The following is a 23294-nucleotide window of genomic DNA, read 5'->3' as shown; positions in this document are numbered from 1 at the left end:
TGGATCAAGCCACATCTTTGTGCAGGTGTGTATTTGCATTGCCGTGTGTGTTAGTTAGCTTCGCATATTCTGAAAGACCATAATCTGCTTTGCTAGTGTTTCAACTAGACACCATCATATGTGATATATGATGTGAATAGAGATACTTTAGATGGGTAATTAGAAATTAAAAAGAAAAGTGCGGCAGGGGTATATAGCAGGAGAACCAATGACTTCCATACTTCCAATGACTTTTATTCTATACTCAAGAGTCCCTTAACACCCGTTACCTAACTCGACCTTCATTTTGATGTGAACTGTACGGACACCATGCTACTGCATGGAGACACACGAACAAATGCCAAAATAAAACTTCCTGCTGCAACAGAAAGCACCATATTTTGCCACAATTACACACACACAGGCTCACAATGTGAAACAATACCAGTCACACTGTCACAGCTGGTAAATAGAGTACAATAAAACTTGCTGCAGTCCTGAGGGCACCCAGACATGGCCTTATCTAACCTGACAGGCTGTGAGGAGCTGAGCTGGTAGTGTCCAGAAATGTTAAAATCATGTACCTTTGTGCATTTTTTTGTTTGAAAGTACTACACTATGTTCCAAAGGACATTTGTTTACCCTTGTCTGTTATGCAAGGTGCTGCTACCTTTTGCAAGTTTTAGTTATAAAAGACAAGGCTGAAGTGCATTTACTACCACCAGGAGAGCCGCAATTCAATAACTACAAAATGATGACAAAGGTTTTTTTTATTCTTTTAGCTGCAGTGTTTTGTAGGGCTGCTGGAATAAAGGTCCAAAACTGTAGACCTGAAAAGTTCACAGTAAAAGTATCATAGGGAGTTTTCATGCTGCCAAAGTAGTAATTACTTATCTTTTTGTTGTTGTTGTTGTTTTTGTATTTTGCTTTTAGACAATGAACCTCTTAATCACCAAAGTGGGGTGAAGAGAACTAGAAAAGACATAAATAGTTGAGTGTTTGGAGCTGACCATACGCTTACAGCTACCACATACCTGTTTGACATATGTCGAACCTTTAAAATTTGGTCATGGGTATTAAAAAATGTCATATAACATGTGAGAACAGGTGAGATCGCTTGGCCAAAGTGGCGGAAGAAGCGTAGTAGACAGATGCTGTCGAGTGTAGCAGGTGATTCATTTACAAACATTGTGAGCAAAAATGATTTACAAAAATCAATTTTAAAATGTCAACTTGGTGCAAATAACCATAACTGAACATAAACCAACCAAAATTAATGTCACGTGCACTCAGCTACACTGACCTGGCCCTCACTTCCTGAACAACTGAATTCTTCTGTTTAAATACTCTAGAGCTATCCAAACAAAATCATCTCCAATGGAATAAGTAAGACTAAATATTACAATCAATCACTGATTGGTCCTGCTTCATACCCGCAACAAAAACAAACTAGAGCAGACAAAACCCTACATTTGACTTTTTTAAAATACAACAGTTTTCTTCCCCCTCTTCACCAGGTCCCTTCCTGTGACATCAACAAACACGGTGTTATAAATACAGGAAGTGAGGCAGCGCTTCCTCCTTTTGCTCTTGGAACAGACACGGTAAAATGCACAAATTAACATTTCTAAACAATAAATAATATATTGACTTAACACAACTTGTCAGAGTTGATTTAAACCAAGATGTTATATTGAGTAATGTGTAAGAGTCTGTTTTAAATTAGAGAAATTAGAACTGATGAAAATTCACCTTTTGGATTTTGGCTGGGGATCCCTCTGTAGGCCCACAACTGTTTTATAATAAGCTGGGAAAAAATTGATACACTCCTTAGAGCATTGTTTCCCATACACTGATATATTTGTGCCAGTAAGCCTTAATATCTGCACTGACAGCCACATATTGATTTTCTATTTTTGCTTTCACTATTGAAAATGAGTCAAATCTTATTTCACTGCAGGGTTGCACATTCACTCTCATGCACGCACACACCCAAACAAATTGGAAACAAACCCAGCTGTGAATAGCTCCTCCTCCCTGTGAACACTGTATGAATCAAAATATGAATGTGAGATGGAGGAAGGGTTGTTGTTGGTATTTCCCTGCAGAGAAGACAGCCGCCTGAATTTCTGAAGAGAATCAATCCAAAGTTCACGCATTTTTACACGTCTACACCAATTTTTCGAGAATCACTGCAGTCCAGTTTAACTGTGATTTTACATCAGCACTGTGAAACTCAGACTCAATTCTTTAAACAACTTATTAGCAAACAGGGTAGCAAGTGGTGTACTGGCAATCAAACATATGGGAACAATTCCCATGGGCTGCGGTAAAGTGAAATAGTGGATCTGCATATAAGCATTCCCTCTTGCCCCTCCTTCTTTGCTGAATGCAAATTAGCATCTTCCCATCCTTGTCCAGCATTGCTGCTTCTTGTCTGCTGCCTTTTTTCCCCTGACCTCTTGTCTGCTACATTACCTGACTGTGCCAGTGCCCAAGCCCCTTCCTTACTCAGCCTGCACCTGCAATCAACCACCTGCTTTAACAGCTAAGCTGTTTATCAGAGAGGTGTGAGTTCATGTGAGCAGCTTGCCAATGTGTCGTGTTTTTCTTGTTTCTGTGATCATTTGTCTGTGCTCATTTGTTTGTTCTGATTTAAAGGTGTTGCAGAGGTACCCTGAGTCTGGGTGAACTCTTAACTAATTAGCCAATTAGCCACTCGTAACCACGTGTACATTTTGTATAGTAGTTTCTATGTCTTCACTGAGCCTGTAGACTGTCCTGGGGATTACATTACATCTTCCACACACACACTTAGAGAATCTGTTTGGTAAACAAGAGCAGGTTCCTTGTTGATTATTTCCCTCTGATAGAGTAGGCAAGAGGCCTCAAATAACTGTTAAGTTAGGTGTTGGTTGTATTTATTCTTGTCACGATCCTGGGTCTTATGACCCAGTGTTTTGAGTTTTAGTTCATTTTGATGTTTATAGTATGTTTAAGCTTATTAGGGTACTTGTGGGGATAGGTTAATTGGATAATCCAAATTGCCACTAGGTATGAATGTGCGAGTGAATGTGAGTGTGAATGGTTGTCTGTCCCTATGTGTTAGCCCTGCGACAGACTGGCGACCTGTCCAGGGTGTACCCTGCCTCTCGCCCAATGACAGCTGGGATAGGCTCCAGTGCCCCCCGCGACCCTGAAAAGGACAAGCGGAAGCGAATGGATGGATGGATGGAGGTTTCCTATGTTCATTTGCTTATTAGCTCCCCCTTGTGTTTTCAACCCCTGTGAAGTCTCCCTTGCCCTTCGTGTGTTTCATGTCTGTTGTCTTATGTTGTCATGTCTGCCTCTCATGTTTCCTGTTTTATTTTGAAGAGATCTCGTGTTTTTATATTATGGATTATGTTTTGAGTCCTTTGTTGTACTGTTTCTTGTTTCCCTAGATTTCAGTTATGGTTATCATAGGTTTAGTTCTTTGGCTTTGTAATATGGCTTCCCTGTGTTCAATGTTGTGTCTACTGTGACCTCTTTGTACTATGTTTCTGGTCCCTATAGTCTGTCTTCTCAGTTGCTGTTAAGTTTGCATGTTTAGAGTTCAGTCAGTGTGTTTCCTGTTTTACTTTGAAGGTCCATGTCTCATGTGAGTGTTTCTAGTTTTGCTTCCCTTGTCTCGTCCAGCCTGATTACTCCCAGCTGTGCTCTCCTTCTGTGTCTCATTCCCTCGTTATCCCTCTGTGTATTTAAGCCCTGTGTTTCGCTTTGTCAGTGTCGTAGTCTCCCTCATGCTGTGTGTGATTCTCCCCGTGTCTCCTGGTATACTTTATGATTAGCTTTCACAATTTAGTTTTGTATTGCCTGTGTTCTATTTTTCCAGCAATTAAAGCTGTGCTTTTGAGTTAAAGTTCTGTCCCCGTGAGTTTGCGTTTGGGTCCTCTCCTGCCTGCCACACAGCCGAAACATGACAATTCTGTTGTTATAGTCAGTGAGTGCTACTCATTCTTTACTATTGCTTGTAAAGACAACAAAATCTGCACCACGCCAACTTTGCAGACCCTTGCGCACCTACTAATGCATGAAGCGCAAGAGCATATGCGTCCATGAACCCAGGACTCGGGGGAGATGCAGAGCCCTTGTGGTACAAAACCTGATTTCAAATTGCCTGTGTGGTGCCACACCAGTTTACACTTTACAAGAAAGGCCCGCAGAAGGCAAAATTGAGCAAAGGTTGAATGACAGAAAACATTTTTCTTTGTAGTGAGACCTTTGCCTGGTTTTCACTGTACAGAGGAGACGTGTTTTAGAGTCACGTAGCTTGTTCTAAGTAGCAGATATTTGTGAGCAACACGGCACATATCTTGTGTCTTAAAATCGTACAAAAAAAGACTGATCCTTTTTTGAGTTGCTTTAATAACAACTTATCAGAAGCTCGTGGTTTCTGGAACACCTTAAAAACTGGGTATTCTGAAGTGTTCCTTCAAGGGTGCAGGAGTCCTCTGAAACCAATGAAGTCATTAACTGAGCATTATGTGTTAGGCTGAAGTGGTTTATTGTGAATTCAAGCTACAGAGAGGTGGGCATCTTGCTTTAATTAAAGGAAGAAAGAAAAGATCCATCTTACAGATTGTTTGTACTACATTTCTTATTTTATATCAATAAGTCCTTCAACAGACAGCGCAAAGAGAAAATTGAAAGCAGAGCAAAGTTTTGAAAACCACACACTTTTTACATAAAATGTCTTCTAAACAAGCAAAAAATTGATTTTCTTTTCAAACACTGGTTAACAGAGACCAAATTTGTGAGAGCTTTGTTACAGGAGATTAGCAGTAAGGCCTTGTTGTGTATTAAGAGCAGTCTTCAGCAAAATCTAAAATCCTTTTCCCCAGTTGCTCAGTTTGATGTATCTTGACAAATGTAATGCGTAAGATTTGCTGTGTGCTGTATCCAGTATAGCACATGTAGCTAGTTTTTATAAATGTATTGTTATTTTATATTGTTGTATGTATTATTTACAAATCCAATGAAAAGACCAAAACCAACCAGTATCATTCCATCTCTCAGCAATTTACAACACTAACCCAATTGGGGTCATTTTTGTGACTACTATAACATGTATATTAAATAAAGCTTAAGTGATATTTCAGAGCAGTTCTTATTTTTATTTATTTTTTTTTTTTTTTTTTTTTTAGAAAATGCAGCTGAAACACTAGTATATCAGTTCAGCAGAGTTCAGTGTATGCTGTAGTGCTGGTGCTGGATGTGAGACAAACAGTTACTTAAACCTGCTAAATGTATGGTCATTAAGGTGCATGTCAACCAGCGCAAAAATGGGGCAGTTCTGACATTAGAGGTCTGTGTGTGTGTGTGCGCGTGTGTGCGTGTGTCTGAAAAATAGCCAAATCTTTGCATAACTGGCTTTTTTTTTTTGCCTTCTTTTCCCTTCTGTTAATCATATGATGACTCATCATGATCCATGCAGTGACAGACTGCTTGTTGGGAGCACTGGGACAGTTCCTGTTGGCCTGAGGGCTGTTTTGGCCCGCTTGAGAAGCAATATCATAGGAAGCAGCAAAAAGATGACGGAGCTCAAGTCCAAGTCCACCCATCAGATGCAGCTCTGTCACCCCTATAAATCACCTGCTCTTGTCACAATGAACCTGCACTCTCGCTCACAAGGCAGGAAATGTCTGCCTGCTTCTGTACACGTAACGATAGACGAGTGTCTTAATGGATAGTTAAAGGAAAGATGGAGGGGCGGGGGAGAGATGCAGACACAAACACACAGCTGCCTTACAGCTACTAGTATTAAACTGTTTACCTGTTCTTTTTGTATATCACACCTTTTGTAGTATACAAAACGTTTGTTGTTGTTTTCATTTCTCTACTTGATACCCAATAATGACTTTAATTTTATTTATTTATGCCATGATAATAATGACGAAAAAATAGAAAATCTATCATTATGAGAGCCCTTATACATACATTTTGGCTATACAACCTGCTGTCTGTAGTTCTGCTTACAGTCAAAATCATAGCCTGAAATATTGTTTCAGTTGTGGATTCATCTATTTTCTTAACCGCTTAGGTCGCCAGAGGGCTGGAGCCTATCCCAGCTGTCACGGGACAACAGCTATTTTGTGACTCTTTGCAGGTGCCCAAACCTGCGGGTGAGAAAACACTGGTGAGAAATAAGCTGGTACATGTCAGTCTTAGTAATAAAGAATATTTTCTTCTTCTTTCAAAGAAGAAAATAAAGAATATTTTCTTCTGTAAGGGCAAAAGTGAAAACAGATACTATGACGATATTTCTTTTCTGTCCTTGGACTGTTTCATAAACATAGTTAATACATTTCATTCAGTCTACCTATCTAAACACCCCAAGCATGAAGACAAGCAAGTAACTGAGCTCTGTCCTTGCACTGCTCGATCACTTGGTGGCTCATTTAACCCCCAGTGGCCAACTTAAAAACTGCAAGTTGGCACTTTAGTCGCTCCAGTTTATCAGGGGGCAAAAGAAGTTATTACATCACATTAAATGCACCTGACTGCCCTGTGTTAACACCCCCACCTAAACAGAAAGGACCACCAACTCATATTTTCATAAGCAGCTGTTCACACATAGCTCCTTTTTATTCATTATTTATGAAGTAATCACCAGTATTATCCTTCTGTGATTATTATAGTGTGCTTTAAAGGTTGTTTTCAGGCTCTGTGTTTGCTGTGGTTCATCAAGAGCCAATTTAGGTGTAAAAAGTAAAATCTCCAAAATAAAAATCAACCCTGAACCGGCCCCGTAGCGCATGAGCTGGATGGACAAGAAGAGGAGAAATATTCTGAAGCTTTCCTGTCAGAAAGCAGTGCTTCACTGAGAGTTACTGAGACACTGTCAACACAGCTCTTCTAACTTCTCTGTAAAGTATCCTCCACCGGAGGAAGCAAACATAAGGTAACGTATTCCTCCTGACTTCCTACAGCTTTGTTTCCATGGTAACTAATCCGCAGGCTGTGGCAGTAAAGGAGTACCTTGTGAACTTCTCAATGAGAACAAGTCACTGTGGACTGAGGAGCGTTAGACTGTGAATGTTAATTATATTACAGACCCAGATAGGAACACAACAAATAAGAGCAAACTGAGGCATTTTGTCCGTTGTCGCTTTTTATTGTGTGCGTGCGTCTTCCTCTGCTCTAAAGTTTTTTTTGTTTTTTTTTTAAAGGAAACATTTGAGGTCCTTTTGTCTCACGAAAGCAACAAAAACAATAGCACGCTTGCATCCGCATGGAAATATTACTGAACAGTGTTCGCTCTGCTCACACACACATGACAAGAGACATTGCTTTGTAGTCATTTTGTGTCCTTTTGTGGTCATTTTAAATGCCTTATGGTTGTTGGCATTGTTTACTAGACAAAGTGTTGTTCGGCCGTTGAGTTTGTTTTGCACTTGTATGTAGACATTTTGCATGTCCTTGTAGTTGTTTCTTCATCTTTTTATAGCCACTCTGTGTCTTTTCTTGGTCATCTTTTCATCTTTCGGAGGTCATTTTGCATGCGTTTGTAATATTTTTATTGATAACCTACATAAAGAGATGCAAACAAATGCTCTTGGCAGGGGGCCCTAAGTGTACGCATAGTCCCTGCGGCCAGCAGGATAGCTCAGTAACCTATTTATGTCTGTAAGATGATAAACAAAGCATGGATATGTGTGAGCTGTGTGTGGGCGGGCTTGACCAGGATGCAGCGGCGTTTACAAAGAACGCCATAATCAAGACAACAAAGGTCCCTACATGAGGGTTAATTACAGTGCAGGGAAAATTATTGCTGAATGAGGCTAATGGTGTGTGACATTAGCCACTGTGAGCTGATTGGGGATATAATTACGCAAATCATCCAAAAACAGCATGAAAACAAGATATTCAGTTAGTCAGCATTCTCAATATGACACTTCTTTAAAAAAAAAAAGACACAAGCGACATCCAAGAATTAGTACTATTCAGGAGAAAAACAGATACCGTAGTTACAGCAGTTACGCTAAATGCCCGACTATTACCCCAGGTTTAGTCGGGCATTTAGGTTTGTCTGTGGAGTTGTCTTTTATATCCAATCATGCATAATTGGTTTCTACACTACACAGAAGAGCCAAACTATTCACACTGCACTCAAAGCACGTTTTATTGCGAGTATAAGTTTGTGATTCAAATGCAAAAAGTGACGTTTGAAGATCAAAAAGAGAAAATTATGTCTTAACTGAATCTACGTTTTTGTTCATGCAAATATATTTTTAATATCTGCATTTTGGTCAGAAGGTATTCTTTAATATTTTGATCAGTTTAAAAAAGAAAGCCAAACACTGACAAAATAATAAGAATTGATATGAACACTAGTTCCTGCATTATGTTCTTACTGTTACTATGATAGATGTGAAACATACCTGCCTATTGATTTACTGTCTTCTCCACAGACCACCTCCTTCATTAAGTAACTGCAGATGTTGCCCAGCTGTCATTCTGATCAACACTGTCCAATACAGACTCTTTCAGTGGAGGTTGTACCCAGGAGATTCATCTCAACAATGAGCGAAACCTTTGGATTCACATTTTAATCATAAATTTAGATTACATGCAGTGAAATATTGTTTGAGTGCAGTCCAAAGTCTCGCTCTATGTTCCACATTGATTGCAAGTTCTGTCTGGTTATGAAATGATACACTAACTGCACACAATCTGGACTTTCTTACTAACGAGGGCAGTGTAAAGCAGCTCCAGAGAGTTTTCTTTCCCGAAAAACACATAACCCATAATTAATGTCAGTGAATCGTTTCTTTTTAACTTTAGAGCTGTTTACAGTTAAAACTTAAAAATCTGGGTACATCCATCCACGTTCTCTTAAATGTCTTTTCTGGGACTTCAATTAACTTGTCGACTTGCGTGCATTACAAATGACTGGACAGCATACTGTACATGGTGTCGGAGACGATAGTAAAACTGAACATTAAAAGCTAAAGTTTGAAAGTGCACAGCAGGCTGCTTCATTAGGACATAGAAAACTACAACTACGCAGTTTCTTCTCAGTGTTGACCATCAAAACAAACTGAGAAACCAAGAAAAATGGAGCAGGGGACAGATCAGGAACACAAACAGAAGCACAGAGTTGCTTTGATGAGAAAATCTTCAGAAATGGACAACAAACTTTATTTCACATATTTCACAGAAAAAAAGAAGCATATCATGGTAGCGTGGACACTGCGAAACATAACAGGCAGAAGTGTTAAAAAATAACATGAATTTAAAGTGTATTTGTCACAGCTGGGGGCAGTCGTGTGGTGTATGAAAAAAGGATCCAAAATGCAGGTACTGGCTGGGGTGCGAGTGAGTGTTTATTTACAGCGGTGAGAAGGTGACAAAACAGGAAGAGCAGAGCGGGGAGTAAACAAACCTAAACTGGGAAAACTAACGAACAAAACTTAAACCAAACACGCACGGGAGGAGGAGTAAAATGCACAAAGAGAGATAGCAGAGAGACGCAGAATGAGTACCGAGTAACATAGAATAATGCAGACTGGCATGGAATTAAACAGACGACGCAACAGAGAGCACAGGAAAACACAGGGCTTAAATACACGGGGAGTAATCAGGGAATGGGCCACAGGAGGGAGACACAGCTGGGAGCAATTAGGCTAACGAGACAGGGGAGAGGTAAAACTGAACACACTGACATGAGACATGAACTTTCAGAATAAAACAGGAAACTCACAGACACAGAGAACCAGACAGGACACTGAACTTGACAGGCAGACTCATGAGCAGACACAATAACACCATGGACAGACAGAGGGAACACAGAGAAGTGGGAGCAGGCAGGCAAAGAACAGAAACCTAACAAATGGCAAAATCACAACAGAATACATACTCGGAATGAACAAAAGCATAAGGAAACACAAAACACTGAGTCCTCAGACTCAGGACCATGACAGTATTAACGCAATAATCAAGGTAAACTTTATAAAATAAATGTAACATCATCCCTGTGTCCACAACATAAATCAAAGCTTAAAAGAATGTGCAAATAACTCACATATATCCATGTCCTTCATAAGGGCCTCAAAAAGACCTAAAAGCTCCTCGAATTTCATTAAAGATAAAAGACTGTCAATAATTTACTGAATTTTACTTGCATGAGGGCAGCGCTGTGATTAGCACTGTTGCATCATAGTGCACCACAGCAAGACCTGAGTTCGACTCCATGATCTAAGTTTGCATGTCCTCCACGTGTTTGTCTGAGTTTCTTCCAGGTATTCCGACTTCCTCCCAGAGTCCAAAAATATACAGTTAGTGGTGTTCGGTTAATTGTGGATTCTAAATTGCCCATAGACATTGATGTGAGGTTTGAGTGTAAATGATTGTCTGTCTCTCTTTGTTAACCCTGTATGAGGCCGGCGCCTGTCCAGGGCTTTCCCACCTGTTGCCCTATAGTAGCTGGGATAGGCTCCAGTGCCCCCCACGACCCTGATCAGGATAAGTGGAGGTCGATGGATGGATGCATGGATGAGAAACATGAGCATGACACTGATTTAGAAAACTCTAGTTAAAAAATGCCATTTTTGTGATTATTTTGTTGATCTGCCTTATTTGAAACCAAAACACAGCACATCAGCACAAACGCCTCATACCAGCTTTGAAGCACGGTAGGGGAGGGGTGATGATTTAGGCTCGTTTTGCCATCACAGGCCTGTTCACTTTGCAGTCATTGAGTCTAACATTAAGTCCTCCTCATACTGGAGCTGAAGGTGGTTGTAAATTTGGCTTGAATACTTCTTTTGTTATATTTATCATTTTTCAGTCAACTGTTCTATTTTTATACATCTTATTGTATATATTTTTAACATTGTGTACATACAATATATCTGTAATTTTAAAACTGACTTTTTTATTGTTAATGCCTACTCAATTTCATTTCTCCTTGTTTCATTTTTTTTATTGTCAAGAACCATCATCTAATACTGTACTATTAAAAAACAATACAAATTAAAATTTTGATTCATTTGCAAAATTAAATACGTTCTATACTTAATCTCTGTTGAAAATACTTTACCTTCTAATACAATGCTGCACTATAATTACTTCCCTAACTATGCCTGCCTGCCGTTTGTGTCGTAAAGGCTCCCAATCACTACTGAAAATGATAGCGATATAATCCACATTTTCCGACATGTTTTGGGGTCATTTAGGGGCGTTGTCATTAGGGGTGGGTTTTAATAATCGATTCATCGATTAAAATCGATTCTGGCTTGGATAACGTGATATCGATTTATTAAAATCCTGAATCGATTTTTTTATATAAATGTATTTTGCCCAAAATTCCAGAATCACAGGTGAAACGTCACAAAATTTTGACAACCACCAAACATTTAAAACAGTAAATGAGAGCAGAAACGCGGATTCTGCACAAAGACGTAAACACAAAGCACGACCCGCAGATCAGAATCAGTGAGATGTCGTCTTGCTCACCCGACGGCACGGAAACGGTCGGGGCTGAAAGCCGACAGCTCGCTGATTCTGATGTTTCGGCGGGTCTGCGCTTTGTGTTTACGCCCTTTTTGTACTGATTCTAAAGCTGTAGTTTTATCTCTCTCCAAACAATATTGACCGAACCAGCAGCAAAAGAAGATCCAAACTAAGCTTCACATAAACATCGTCATGGATTCACTCTGACTTTTGCTGTTTTGCTTCCACCACAATAAAAATCACACTTCATGCACAGCTCTCTCTCTCTCTCTCTCTCTCTCTCTGTACTTCACGAACAGTTTCCCGTCTAAAAATCTGTTTTCTGCATTATTCGCTTGCTTGTTACGCACAAGTCTACCGCTGTTTACAGCGCTGTCGGCCAATGTTTTTTTTTTTTTCCTTTTACTTACTTCCGAAAAGAAAACCTAATTTCTGCTGTTCAATAGGCTTCTGAACAAATTTAGACTTTTTTAAATTATTCAAAATGCAAAACGCTTAGCTGTGTCTCTAATAAAACCGCTGTAACTTCAGAGGTAATGTTCATATGTTGATTAATGGTTTTCTTTCGTTTTTGATGTACTGCAGAATATTTTTATAAAATCCAGGCCAGGAAAATCACCTTTATGTTTTTCTGTGTTTTATCTTCAGCTACTTTGACACAAAGGCATCTGCTGTGATGCTCACACCTTTGATAAAGTCTGGAAAGTGTCAGCTTCCTTTTTATAGATACAAAAATATGTAAATGTACTGATCTGAATTATAATATTTCTGACTGTCTGAGGCAAAGTTTCCCAGATTCAAATCAAATCGAATCAAATCGAATCGTGGATCAAATCGATTCAGGACCTTGTGAATCGGAATCGAATCAATTCTAGAAATCAGTGACGACCCAGCCCTAGTTGTCATTATGATGCCCATCTCTATTTACAAGCTATTCATTTGAGAGCAACTGGAAAACAGTTACCTGGAAAGAAAGCCAATGAGAGAGAAGAGAGTGAACCAAAAATTGGACATTTGGGTGCTGGACAATAATAGCAAAAATGCTCTAAAGAGGTGAGGGAACATGTAGAACTTAATGATCATTCTTTGTAGACTTTGTATTACTATATTGCACATAGTCACAGTTATGAAAAAGGCCCCATATGACTATATGACTGCTGCAACCCTAACTTGGATAAGTGTTTGAAAAACTCATTCAAACTCATCTGAAGTTTTTACTAGATACTCCTATGGTACCAGTTTGAAACCCCTACATCACCTCTTCACAAAGTTGGGTGTCCACATCTGCTCGGCTGGGTTATGACAACACACAGTTTGTAATTTTTGTTGTCAGCAAAATTAGCAGCAAAAAGACTAAAACAATCTCTCAAATTCCAAGAAAGTTGGGTTATTAGTTATCACGGTTACTCATTGCTAAGACAGCATCAGACAAAGCCTGAAATGAGGTCAAAAACCTCCCCTTTCTGTTCCTGAGTTGTGGGATAAAATAACCTCCAGAAGAGGGTTTTAGCCGGAAATTACTACATCACCACCCTTTGCCTATAAAATGTCATTATTTCATCATTTTATTCTGTTAGACAAGCCTGTGAAATTTTGTCGTATGAATTCTTGAATTATGCCCAAAAACTCATTTTTGAGAGGTCACAGTGTCTCTAAGTAGACAAGCATGCCAGATGTAATGAAATTCCCTTCAGGCATCCAAAACCATGGCAAGTACAAGAATGAGACAGTCTGCTGGACGGACAGAAAATACCTCTAATGGTTGTCACCACTGCAGAGTAATCAAATGTAATGAAGCTGCTTTAAAGGTAAAATGGTATTTTTGCTTATGTACAGTGCCTGTACACAAAACAATAGTTAATCACCAAGCACCTGATTACTTCGCCAATCATAAGACCAAACAAAAGTGAGTGGTTAATAATTTGTCGGACCAATAATAAAGCTTTTTTAACATTTCACATTAGCAGCTTCTTTATTTTTCATATACCTTCATCAGATCAACACATAGTGTGTTTGACAACAGCAAACCTTTATGCTGGTAACTGATAAAACTGTAATAGGCTTCAGCTCTGCTCTTGAAAAGTGCATGGGAACCAGTCGTAAAGCAAAGTAGAGAAGCTTCAGCATGAGAACGTCTAAGTGCTTGAGTGGCTGACAAAAAACGCAGACACACACACACTTGAATGAATCCCTATCAAAGTCTGTAGTGCCTTGAAGATAGCTGTTCACACAGGCTCCCTATTGAGCTTTAAAGAAACTGGTAAAAAGAAAAAAAAAACCAGATGTGACAAGTAAACAAGGGCATCTAAGAAGAGTTGATGCTATAATTTATAAACCACAATTTGTGTTAAATGTTTAAAAAAAAACTAGGGGAGGCACAAAATTAAAGCTGTGTTCAGTTTTTCATTATAACCTCCTCTGTGTCGAATGTCAACAACAAATTCCACTTCCTTTGTATTCAGTCTGGCGCGCTGCAGGATGTCATGGGGTCTGAAAACTTTCTGAAGGCATTTTACTTCTACTTTTAGAAGACAGATAATCTCTATTTTAAAGTCATGAAAATTGATTTTCACTCTGAAGCTATAGAATGATCCACGTCTGGGGAGCCAACTTCAACAAAGTTAGACTAAACGTATTAAGATCAGCAACCACGAGTGGCTGCCAGAAATGAATGTAAATGAGAGGCATGCTCTTACCGAGACCTTTGCTCAATTCATATTAGGAAACAGAGCTGGTGGAGAGAAAGCTTTGCGAGAATCTTTGAATAAGGACATGGGAGCATGAAGGATGTCTACATGTTGAAGAATTGAAAATTACACCCTATGTAAAGATTAGTCTACAGTTGCACCACCAAGAATGCTAAAAAGATTCAGCTATATACAGAGCGTAAATTCTTGCTGCTATTTTTATCCTGTAAAAGGAAAGGCAAGCCATTTAAACAGAAAAATAGAATGTATGGCTGGGCATGTCGGGGTAAATGGAGTAAATTACGGTGGACAGAGGGAGATGAAAGGTGTGCGGAAAGGAGATAACATCAAGAAAAGCAGCGTGGGGGAAAGAAAACAGCCTTGTATTTTTTCTGTGTTAAACTGGGCGTGAGACCGGGAGTTAGCAGCACTGAAAAAGTGAGTTATGGTTTGTGGTTTTCACTCAGCGCTAACATCTCAGTAGAGCTCTCAATAAGGAGGAACAGACAAAATAGACCCTTCAGAATGTAAGAGGCCATGCTGGTGCCTCACAGCCGGAGAGGACAGGCAGGGAAAAAATAAAACAACTACCAAGTGGGATGTCGAGTGTGAGCAGTTAACTGAAAATTATTGTCATTGGTGACAATGGCTGTCAAACACACTCTGCCTCAATTTCCTTTTCTTATTGTTGACAGCAAACTTAAACAAATTCAATCCATCCAGCAGCAGTCCCACCACTTGTAATACTTCTGTTGTTGTACAGATAATGTAAATGAAAGTGCTTAGGTATGCTGGTGGACATTGTTTCCTTTGGGAACTGCCTAAGTCTGCCTTATGTTCCCTGATTTCATGCTAATCTGACCTAAGAGCTGCTTACTAGTTTTTTAGTTATCATATAGATAACTTCTCTTGCAAAACGAGCTGCTGCTTTAAGAAAAGTTTATATACACTGTGTGATGTGGACCTTTTACACAATGCTCTTATATTTAACATTCAGTTAAAGTAAAAAAATAAATAAATAAATAAGAGCCTACTGGTTTATTGATGACATCCATTTTTCACTTATAAATCCAGACTCATGGCCCAGTATCTATTACAGAGGAGATTTTCAATCATCTCTGAGACATACAGTCCTCCATCCAACAACTCCATATCACAACATCAATAACACAAAAAATGAAAGCACACAGGAAGGACAAAAGTACCAGAAGTAGCTTCAAGCACTTTCAACACTTTGTTTACCTCTAGGCTTACTGCTGGTTTGTGTAGCTTTATTATGACTTTTGTCTTCTCCACAGAAAGTAACAAAGTTAAAGAACCAACAACACCACAAACATGAACAAGAGTGGCACATATTGGCTGCTGTTCGACACACTTTTAACAAATGACACAAGGAGTAATACCGATAGGTTACAAATTCAGCACCATGCCAGGACTGTAAGCATTACGTACAATAGGTGCTGTTTTTTTTATCTTGCAATAATATAAATGCAACATAAGTCAGAGCAAAGCCTGTGAGCTAAAGTGCTGCACATCACATGGCTCACTCGCCTCACATCATATAGGAAGGCACACCCTCCCCATTTCACGATCTGTTTAACCCTCTCAGGCTTAAATTAAACTTTTTGTTGCTAATGCACAACCAAGTCCTGCAGTGGTACTTCTGAGTAAAAAAAACTCATAAAATATCTATGTGGGACAATCAGGTTGTTAGTTTTTAACTGTTGCAAATTGGCAACGCCTGCCTTGAGAGGGTTAAACATTTTAAAACACACAGCTACAAAGTGCTTCAAAGTTTGGATAAAGCCACATTTTAAAGACGAGAAACACTCAGAGAGCGCAGCCCGCTGCCAGGGCAGCTCACTCTCTGGGACTTATTTACATTTAAGGGACATTACTGTATTTTCCATATATTTATTTTGGGGTTTTTTTTACTTTAAGAAGTTTGTGGTGCAGTAAAAGTTAACACATTTGGGTCAACTTCAAAGAAAGGCAGATGTGAAATGCAAACATGAGATCGGAGGTCAAATGCACTTTATGCCATACTTTTAATATGTTGAAAATAAACACCAGACTTGACACGAATCTACACCTCTACAGAGTTTTATCAAAATTCAATAAAAACCTTTAAAGCTATCGTGGTTACAGACAGATTGATTCTACCAAAAACCTCGTCTGCTTGGTTCCAACATACAGACACACAGTCAAGCACACGGCCTCACATTCATTCCTACATACTCACGTCAACACAGATTAGAAACCACTGATTCAGGCGTCCTAGCTTAGGAAGGCTGTTCGCAAGTTTAAAAGCTGCAACCTCGTGGCTTCCTCCGGATTTACAATAAAGAGCGTGGAACAGTTAAAAGACCCTGATCAGATGATCCGAGAGGCCAACTGCTGGTTTGAGGTCTCAGCATGTTGGCCTTTATATTTTATTAATAACACTTTAAAATAAATTCTGAATTTCACTGGAAACCAGTGAAGGTATCCAAGAATGAAAGCACCGGCTAGGTTTTGTCATAATGTTACTTTTAGGTTTAATATTTAAATGCGATGGCGCGATATGGCAGCCTCGCTTCTGTCAGTCTGCCCCAGGGCAGCTGTGGCTACAACCGTAGCTTGCCTCCACCAGTGTGTGAATGTGAGAGTGAATGAATAGTGGCATTGTAAAGCACTTTGGGTGCCTTGAAAAGCGCTATATAAATCCAATCCATTATTATTATTTCACTGAAATGCATTTTGAGTGGCCAGAATACATCATGGAAATATACATGGTTTATATACTTTTTAAAAAGGTAAAGAATTTGTGTATTTACCACAACCCAAAAGGTCAAATGTAAAAGTATTTTTAAATACCCTCTGCTGCCTTTACTTAGTTACACCCATCAGGGCCATTAAAGTTTAATGTCTCTGTATCTTATCTAGTAGTGTGCCTGTTTGGCCCGATAATGAGTTTATACTGGCTGTATCATAGCAATTTATAATTTGCTCTGATATAACTCAATAGTCTGCAGTGTTGCTTACTATTAGTGTTCATTATTCTGAATAATAACCTCCATCCATCCATCCATTCGCTTATCCTTTTCAGGGTCGCGGGGGGCGCTGGAGCCTATCCCAGCTGTCATAGGGCGAGAGGCGGGGTACACCCTGGACAGGTCGCCAGTCTGTCGCAGGGCCAACACACAGGGACAGACAACCATTCGCACTCACATTCACTCGCACATTCACACCTAGTGGTAATTTGGATTATCCAATTAACCTATCCCCACAAGTTGCATGTCTTTGGACGGTGGGAGGAAGCCGGAGTACCCGGAGGGAACCCACGCAAACACAGGGAGAACATGCAAACTCCACACAGAAAGATCCCGGCCTGATGGTGGAATTGAACTCAGGACCTTCTTGCTGTGCGGCAACAGTGCTAACCACCGTGGCACCGTCCTGCCACTGAATAATAACCTTTTCCCTTTATTTTTGAAACATAGTTTTGCTATCCTTCACCTTGATTTACCCAAGACGTCCCATTTTTTCTTCTGATATCAAGCAACATCTTGTTTCCTTGCAGGAGAAAGATTATAATCAGACACTCAAGAAACACCTTGCACGTTACCTGTATTCAGCATAATACTGAGTATTTAGTGCTTTGCTTCTTGGCTCTTTTTTCTTTTTGCGGGGCTGGAGAAAAGTGTGCTATAAGAACATAGAGCTGAAAACTGCAGGAATAAAATATACTAGGGGAACAAAGCTGCACCAGCTGAAATCTGGGAAAAAAGAAAAGAAAAGAAAAGCTGTAGTGAAGGAACATAAAACTGAGGGAAAATTGGTAGAGTGAATTTAGAACAGAGCAGCGCATACAAGCACACACACACAGAGCTGCAGGCGGCAGTACAATGCAGCCTTGTTACATACACCTTCAGTACAGCCAGTGTTCAGGGCAATTATCCAGGGAGCAGCCACACCTAAGCCCACAAGTCGATCACAGAGCTAGAGTTGGGCAAACATCACCAACTGTGACTATTAAAGAAAGTGCTCAGCACCTCCTCTCCCAAACACATTTTCACAGCTCCAGTCGGAGCTAGGTGCCATGTGCGCCGTAAAGCAGTGAGGGAAATGCAGACAGCGAGAAATGTCAGATTGAAAATTCTAAATGGAGAGAGCAGCTTTGGTCTTGGACACTTTTTGCAGGCTAAACGTAAACAGTGGGGTGGCAGCTGCCAACTGTCCAGAGCCATCAGTTCATCAGTTTAGCCATGCTGGAGCTGATGGAATGTGTGAGGACACATTGGGGAAAGGAAGCTGCTTCCTTCGTTTAACCGTGTGCACATCCTGGAATATGTTATGGTAGTCTGACTGACTGTCACTGTGAGATGGGTAAAAGCAGGAGATTCCATGAGCAGCAGTCGGCTGCATAAAGAATGTAAGCATAACTTTTTTTTTCCCTTTTTCCTAAAAGGGAAAAAGTGCCCAAAACATGCCGATAGATTTACTGATTGCTCAGTGTAATTTACTGAGGTTCTGTTTAATATGTGTATGTTTGTTCTAAAGTTTGTCTTATCTCTTGTTTTTGTTACCACATTTACAAACTTGAATTATGCATTTTGGCAATCAGCCTGATGTGATTCATATTATACTCATTATTTTTCATTAACACTGAAAAAAAAAACGCACCCTCACTGGCCACTTTGTTACGTACTCCAGTTCGACTGCTCATTGAAGCAAACACCTAATCAGCCAATCACATGGCAGCAACTCAGTCATTTAGGCCATCTTGACATGGTCAAGATGACCTATGAAGGTCTAAATCAGGGGTCTCGAACTCCAGGCCTCGAGGGCCGGTGTCCTGCAGGTTTTAGATGTGTCCTTGATCCAACAGAGCTGATTTAAATGGCTAAATTACCTCCTCAACATGTCTTGAAGTTCTCCAGAGGCCTGGTAATGAACTAATCATTTGAATCAGGTGTGTTGACCCAGGGTGAGATCTAAAATCTGCAGGACACCGGCCCTCGAGGCCTGGAGTTCGAGACCCCTGGTCTAAATCAAGCGTCAGAATGAGGAAGAAAGGTGGTGAAAAGGTGGTACGATTGTTCATGCCAGGTGGGCTCATCTGATTGTTTCATAAACGACATACCTTCTTAGATTTTCTCACACAATCTCTGTAGAGTGAATGATCGGAAAAAGAGAAAATATCCAGTGAGCTGCGACAGAAGCTACAATTCAAACAAGCTCACAGAAGTTGCATCTCAACATCTACAGCATTCAGATGGTAGGGTCAGAATTCGGCATAAACCATGTAAGAGCATGGATCTATCCTGCTTTGTATCAACTGTTTAGGCTGGTGGTCGTGTAATGATGTGGGGAACAATGTATTGGCACACTTTAAGTCGTTTAGTACCAACTGAGAATCGTTTAAACGCCACAGCTTATCTAAGCACTATTGCTGACCATCTCCATCCCTTTATGACCACAGTGTACCATCATGGATAGCTGCTTCCAGCAGGATATGTCAAAGCTCAAATCATCTCAAACTGGTTTCATGAACATGAAAATGAATTCACTGTAGTCAAATGGCCTCCGCAGTCACCAGATTTCAGTCCAATAGACCTTTGAGATGTGTACAGGAGAGTGTCAACCTGGTACTGGAAACAAGTATCTAATTAAGTGGGTAGTGAGTGCAGTGTTTGCATTTTGGATTTAAGAGGACAGGACAAAAGCATCACATTAGGTTCTTCACAATATTGTCAGGGACGGCTATGTGGCAGCAGAGTAGGACCAAAATGCAGGACTCGAAAATGAAGCTGTTGAACAAGGCTTTGTGTGATCTGTGTTTTGGCGAAGGAATTGGCTGGAAAGATTCAGCACATTCACGGGGCTTCATCACACCGTCACTAGTGCTAAACTTACATTAACAAAACACAACATACGAAAATAACTCAGGTGAGGAAAAACCAGGAACTAGACTATAAGAAGGAAACTGAACACAACAAAGAATAGAGGGAGACTCAGACAATATGACACACCAAGTAATTAAGGGGGTGGGAAACACCAGGGAGCACAGCTGAACAGAATCTGACTGACGAAACAAGAAGAAGCCAAACAGAACATAGAAGATACTATTGAGACAGAGGTAGTACAAAAAATGAAAACTAAATATCACATACCCTAATGTTTCCACAGACTGGAAAAAAAGGGAAACTCAGTCATGAGGAAATAATATTCTACTGAAAGGATGAGATATAGAGCTAGAACATAAATCATATCTCTAAACCCAAAGGAAAAAAATCGTGAGCTCACAGAAAGCTTGACCATGGCAGATACAGCCATGCTTTAGGTCAGCTTGTGCTGCTTTTGAATAGCATTATGCTGCATTTTGTGTTTCTAATATTCCATCCTTGACATTTATATCAGTTGTCAGTTATATCAGGAGAAATAACTGAAAAGCCAGTCAATGTCAACAAACTGCAGCCTCCGAGCATGCGCACAGTATGCATGAACACTTTGGTCAATTCATTTTGAATATGATAGCCTTCGTAAAGGTAACCTTGCTGTTTACAGAGGTGCACCTACTGGAATAACTGGCAGCTGCATGGGTGCATATTACAGTGTTTAATCTGTTTTGTTTTTTTTTTAAAAGATGTGGGCAGTAGTTTAAAGGTCTGCGTAACACTAACTAGCAACTCCAAAAGGAAGAAAATGACCTTCAGATCCCTGTTTGTTTAGCACAGCAGCTCTATAAAGAGTGGGAGTTTTTTCTAGCACAGATTTTTCCTATTTAAAAGTCCTATAGCTGCATTGGATTGTGGTCACAACAACAGTGTGGCATCTGTTTGTGCGCATACAACTGGTTTTCTCACTCTATAATAATGTTTATTTACATGTGTGACTTTTTGGCACACATGTAAATATGGTAAATATGTTTTTTTTCCAACAGTAAGAATAACACAAGATGGGCCCAGAGGTAAAAGATTATCTCCTGTTTTAGACCAGATTTCCAGAAGCAATTTAACTCAATCTCAGTTGAGATTAATGTTTAATGTGCCACATGAATACTGGGGCAGCTTCATATGGGAGGATTTAAGACCTCTGCTAACCTAACATAAGGGTTGTATTGTATGGCAGAGAATTCCTCTGCACTTTGCCAGACCAGCCACAACTTTGAGAAGTTAGCGAGGCCTTAAGTTCCTCTAACCCCACATGGAGAAAAAAAGGAAAACTAATGGGAGGGGATAGCTTCAGGAATGGTTGGTATTTCGAAATGTTGTTCTTCTCCACAAGTTTATTTTTGTCTCTTTCATCGAGACCCAGGAAACCCTTTCTCTGCCAATCAGAGAGCTCCATCCCCAAACATCCCCAGATATCCACAGTCACAACATACAGGACAGCTAGTATGGACAGTGGCTCACAAGTATTAAAAACAGACAGGCCAGTGTTAGAAAGAGTTTTTTTTTTCCCTTATTGGTGATGAGTGAGCTCAAGTATGATTAATCTAATCCCACCTTTAAGTAAACGGAGTGCAACGTTCATTAAACAATTCGCACAAGATAAACGGCACCAGGATACGGTTATCACCTCTAAGTAGACAACCTCAGCCCATGAAAGCTTTATATTTATCAACGTTAAATCTCTGTAACAAGGTCACTGACATCTCTGTTGGAGCTAGAAAATCGACGGAACATAGAAAGTAGCAGAGAAGAGGAGAAGTTAGAAGTAAGAGCCTAATAGTTATGACAAGAAAAGTGACTTACCGCTCACTTCTCTCACGGCTGTCTCTCTTCTTTACTCAGTCTATGACAAAACTTCTCAAATCGGTCCCTTAACCGCACTCGGTCTCGCCCTCTCTCCCTCTCCCTCTTTACATGGACGCACATGTGACAGCCGCCGAGCAGCGAAATGGCGACATCTAGTGTTCACTAGCGCTACAGCACTGAAAATCAATAATCATCTTTTGTGGAGCGGAGCGCCCCCTGACAATTTCCACAGGTTATTTATGGGCTAATTTAGTCTGACACAGTGGGTGATTTCAAAGAAGCATCCGATGAATACAAATAACTACATAAAGTAAAGACATTTTTTTGTCCACGCACAAACATATTGATGGTTTCCAAGCTAATACTTGATTTAAAAAAAACAACAACTAACACTGATATTTCCATCACATACCTGCAAAACACTGATTTTCAGAGCTCACAGTGTTTTGATAAATATATATTTGTCCAGCAAATCAAAAGAAATGTAAAGAGTCTGTGCCTTGCAATACATTTTCAGCATAACTATGTCTGCTAACTATTTAACCGTTTCTCAAGCTTGGCAGTAATTTCCCATTAAAATTCATCCATACTTAAATAAAAATGTCAGATGTCACATTTCAAAATATCTAGCAGTTATGCTGACATTTCACTAGTGACGCCAGTAATAAGGACACAGAAGGGAGGTTTTTGGCTCAACATCACTGACTTCCAAGGTGTAGAAGAGCTGGGGTGTAAAGAGGCCGAAGCTCTGGTAAAATAAAGAACAGTAATTAATGAAGCTGTTTTTACACTACCAGTGTCCCTGATGCTAGAAGAGAGGTCATAAGGACACATCACCAGGAAACCTTGAATAAATTTTGCTCTATTCCCATGTGAACTTTGACCTCCTGGTGGCAAAAGTCAGAAGATCTCCAACATCAGTAGGAGTCAACCTGTACAGACCATCTGCACCACAGGCTCCAAGTGCTCAGCACTATCAGCAGACCGAAGGCTACTCCACCTGTGGGGTTCAAATATTTGATGTACTTTTTCTTTTCTAAAGTGCTGACAAATTGAATGATGGCAGCACAAGCTGAATGACATGGTTGAGAGATTGTGATTAAGTGTGCTGAAAGCTTAAAAATGCTCAAACAAAACTAGAAAACATGCTGTCTGCTCTTGTGGAAAAAGTGTTGTATATTTCAAAGTCAAGTATGTAAGATGCCCTCAAATACTGATGGGATCCATTTTTGATGAGTACGACGAGTAGATTTTGCTACACTTTAAGAAATTGGACACGTGTTCTCAGTAGATCTCACACACAGTGTAGATGAAAAATTTGCATGCAAGCTCTATAAAGATTGATCCTTTATTCCTTCAGCCCTGCAGTCATTGGAAAAAGAAAGCTTTC

General features: G+C 39.9%; 1 protein-coding gene across 1 annotated transcript in view; it reads right to left on the bottom strand.

Annotated features, from left to right (window-relative positions):
- Positions 1 to 22019, bottom strand: part of tspan4a (tetraspanin 4a) — a 185816-nt gene extending 163797 nt beyond the window's left edge. The window contains exon 1 of the mRNA XM_076884896.1: positions 21902 to 22019. The gene's annotated coding sequence lies outside the window, so the exon portion shown is untranslated. The remainder of the gene's footprint in view (positions 1 to 21901) is intronic.
- Positions 22020 to 23294: the final 1275 nt, after the last annotated feature.

The sequence above is a fragment of the Maylandia zebra genome, linkage group LG1 (genome assembly GCF_041146795.1).
Source record: "Maylandia zebra isolate NMK-2024a linkage group LG1, Mzebra_GT3a, whole genome shotgun sequence".
In the NCBI taxonomy this organism is placed as follows: domain Eukaryota; kingdom Metazoa; phylum Chordata; class Actinopteri; order Cichliformes; family Cichlidae; genus Maylandia; species Maylandia zebra.
The sequence above is the reverse complement of the archived record's forward strand: the minus strand, read 5'-3'. Positions and strand labels throughout refer to the sequence as shown.